Genomic DNA, 4707 nt, shown 5'->3' on the forward strand with positions numbered 1-4707 from the left:
CTTTGGTTCCTCAATATACATTTACCATATTAAACGTAGGCTATGTGTTACAGCACTACTTTTGGTGTCCCCCTCAGGAATTGCTCTTGAGAAAATTTAATGTAATTGTCCCCTCCAAAGTTGATATCAGATTTTCGCCCCTGTATACACGGAACAGGAAACAACTACCCACAAACACAGTGACAAAAACCCCTACTTAAATATGACCTCCAATTAGAAGCAACGAAGAACAGCTGCTTCTAATTGAAGGCCAAATCAAAATCCCTGAACATAGAAATAGACTAAATAGACACAGACATAGAAATATACTAACATAGAACATTGCCCAAAAAAATTGAAGGCCAAATCAAAAACCCTGAACATAGAAATAGACTAAATAGACACAGACATAGAAATATACTAACATAGAACATTGCCCAAAAAACCCCGAAACACACTAAACAGACACCCCCTGCCACGCCCTGACCAAACTACAATAACAAACAACCCCTTTTACTGGTCAGGACGTGACATTAAATATGACCGCTTGCGTTATGTCAATATTTCCTCAGTTTGGATGATTGTGTTATGCTGTTGCTAGTTCTGTGAATGTCTGAACATTGCATCCAAACATAAACTGATCACATTCAGGACATACTTCGTAAGGACTGTGTGTGTGCAAAATGTTTCTGTGAAAAAACAGTGTGGCTAGTTCAAAATCGGACTGTTGCGTCAATCGAAAATGGATGTTATTAATAAGCGTTCTAATCACGCCGATTTGAGCGTACGCTGCAGGGACTACTATAGAATGATCACACCCGTTTGTTGGTACGTGTTCCTACTGGCCAGTTTCCAAGTCATCTTCCGACGTCCTTTGGATGGACGTCAAATACTGACTTGTATCACGGGTGACCTGGCTGCACACACACACACACACACACACACACACACACACACACACACACACACACACACACACACACACACACACACACACACACGTGCACACACACACACACGCACACATGCACACGTGCACACACACACACACACACACAGAACAATTACTAGTACTATACTGTAGGTTCTTGATCTGAGCACTGATTTTTAGAATTCATATGCCACATGCCTCTGAGCATTATTCAGTGGAGCTTAGCTGCTGCTGTTGTTGGGAAAGTCAAGCTTGTGGTTCATAATGTATAAGAATAAGGGATTGAGGTTTATACATTTCTTTCATTGCATATTATGCTTGGCTATTGGTAATTTGAGAGGGAACACACAGCTGTTAAACCTACTGTATCTGGAGGACATTCCCTGATGCGTAAAATTACTGACATATCTACAGTATGCAAATCATGAGCTATTCTTCCTGACTGGCTGATCAAGATATAAGATGTAAAGGAAGTCCCCTTTCCTCCTCATCCATCTCCTCCACGATAGGTTCGATAACCTGCAATTACTGTGCTCAGACCATCCTGTAAATACACACCTGTAATCACTGACCTGCTCCACTGAACTGCACTGCCCAGGGAAGGGGGAGGAGATGGGGGTGCCAGGACCCTAAACAACCGCATCCCCTGACCCAAAGACCAGACCAAAGAGACATCAACGGAGAGGCTGCATCTGTAAACAAGGACCCTCTTTTTTTATATTCTGTTTCTCAAAGAGCCCCAGAGTGCAGATCTTAGATCAGTGCTAACATGTGCTACCCAGGCCATTGTCGGGATCCTCACAGCACAAAGACTAGGGAGGAGTCGCCTTGAAGCTACAACGTGACCCTGACCCCGGAACGTGACCTCTTCCCCCTGAGGTCACTTCCACGGGGACGTCCTCAAAGTGGCGGGTGTCGATGCAGCTTTTGAACAAGTATGATGGGACATATGTTTTATGATGATGTCTGTAGGGTGGATAATTTGGGGATAATTTGGTTTCTGAAGATTGAAGTAGTAGATTGAATAACGAACAAAGATCATTATTAAATTAAACATAATAAATGACTACAATTTCTCCAAATCCACTGCCAGAAATGTGTTGAACCCTACACGTTAAAACATTTATATAGATCACGTCTTTATCTCTCACTATCTCACAAGCACCCACCCACCCACACACAAACACGTGCCTGCACACACACACAGACATACACGGACACACACACACACTCTCTCTCTCTCTCACACACACACACACACACACACACACACACACACACACACACACACACACACACACACACACACACACACACACACACACACACACACACACACACACATACACACACACACATACACACACACACACACACACACACACACACACACACACACACACACACACACACACACACACACACACACACACACACACACACATGTATAATATATTTAACTCAATGTTTTCCTTTTGGGAGTAAACCCAATTTTTTTTCAGTTCATTTAAATTTATAAGAATCAACTGAATGGAAATTCTTTTTTTTGGTGGGGGCAGTTTTATGGCTACAAAAACAGAATTTGTGGTTTCAACCATTGAGGTTTGATGCAAACGGCTTTGGAACCTTTTATGCAACCTGGCGTCCAGGAGACTTAAGAAAATATTTTGCTTTCCACCCTTTTGAGCCTTTTAGCCTCTGCTAAGGGAAAAGAGTGAGTCTGTAAAAAACACGCTGCAACAAAAAAAAAACTCCATAAGGTCAAATGTCCTGAGTGGGACAGCTGCCAGGTCGATTCCATTACCATGTTGCACACACACGTACAAACACATGCACGATAGTGCACACACGCACAATCACACGCATAATCACCCACACAAGATCACATGCATGCACCCTTCCACTCAACTCCGAGAAGGAGAGAATAAAGTTGACAACACACTAGTGGTCCACGCAACCATATAAGAGGCTACTTAAGAGCAGCGGCCAGGCAGATCGCCCTACAAGATTAACAAACGAAGAGAAAGACTGAGAAAGAGAGAGAGCGAGAGAGAGATAGAGAAAGACAGACCCTGAGAGAGAGAGAGAGAGAGAGAGAGAGAGAGAGAGGGAGCGAGCACGCAAGCACAGCTCCTGTGTGTACAGCTCCTCCTAATTGACTGGGGGATATTTCCAGAGAAGGGAGCAGATTATTTATGCGGGTGGCTTATTATGACTGCAGGGTCCAGGGCATAAACAGCCGTCCCCACAGAGCCCAGGGTAAGTGGCCCAGCTGATCAGATAGCAGCCCTCCAGCCCTCCACCAGGGCCGGCCAGAGAGAGAGGCCCATGACCCTGTCACAGGCCCACCATTGTTTACCTACCGCGCCCGCGTGGTGTGGACAGGTTATGCTTTCAGGGCTGGATACGGTCTGTGAAAAACACAATCTGTCATAAATCATGATGCAATTTCGGGCCGTGCTGCCACAGCGGTGGCCATCAGGTCTAACGGACTCCTGAGAGCAATTAGACCACAGAGTGGTGGGCTAGGTTAATGCGAAGTGTATTACTTTCAATTTGGACTGATTGCATTGAAAGTCCTTTTATAGTTTTCTCCTCTGGTTACTCTTTCTTTGTGACCAGGCTGGTCTCATAGACTAGACCTAACATAGTAAACGAAAAATCTGGTTCGCTGGAATGAGTATGATATGTTACGTTTGGTATGGTTACATAAGATAGAAGGTTACTTAAAGGTTGCATGTTTGAATCTCATCACCAGCAACTTCAGCATTTTAGCAAATTAGCAACTTTGCAACTACTTAGCGTGTTAGCTAACCCTTCCCCTAACCATAACCTTAACCTTTTAACCTAACTCCTAACCTTAAACCTAACCTTAATCCCTAACCCAATTGTAATTCCTAACATATTATATGGAAATGGATGATGGACATCCACAATTTAATAAATACCATAGCAAACGTAACATATAATACTCATTTGAGTGTCCTGTTTTTTCGTTTACTATGTTACATCTACCTGTGAGTCCATGTTGTTGTGACTGTACAGAAAGGACAGGTTGTTCTGTACTGCCATGGTATGAAATAGGGCGAAGGATATTGCTCATATATCGGTACATTAATTTGACATTACAATAGATTTTTTTAATCTTGAGGAATTTCATGCAAGTACGTATTAGTAGGTTTCACCTGACATTTAGTTCCCTAGGGCCCTTTTGAACTCAAATAGTCCACTCCACATGGTCTCTGTCAGTAATACAATGGTGAGGTCAAGCGCCTCAATGAAAGGGGATCTCAGAGGGCCAGTAAAAGTGTCATTAATGTGTCCATGTCCTAACAGCCCTGTGGGTGACAACATTGTGTGGAGACCACTGACCAGGGTTAAAGATGTGGATCTATGACTAAACACACCAGATAGAGTCAAAGTACAGACTCTACCTCCTCTCCATCTCTTTCTCTCCCACTCCTTCCATTCTTCTACTCTCTGATGGTAAACGTCTTTCTTGACGGAGCCCAAAGGTAGACACGTATACTGTATAAAACACTTCATATACTACACCACTTGTGGTATTTTTAGGAACATGCATAGGTAATGCGTTCTTAATGAGTGAACTTTCCTTGGGCTTGTCGTTAACACCCGTCCTATTCCTGGTGTGGTTCTCACCAGCAATGTAATGAAGAAGGTGCTATAAGCTGTACCAATGCCGGCCACATGACTAACCACAGCTCTGGCCTGTAGTGGATGAGGCTTTCCCTGTTAGGGTCTCCGCTGGTAACCACTTCATAATTACCCATAGTCGT

Source organism: Salmo salar, chromosome 28 (genome assembly GCF_965601325.2).
Source record: "Salmo salar chromosome 28, fSalSal1, whole genome shotgun sequence".
NCBI classification, from domain to species: Eukaryota; Metazoa; Chordata; class Actinopteri; order Salmoniformes; family Salmonidae; genus Salmo; species Salmo salar.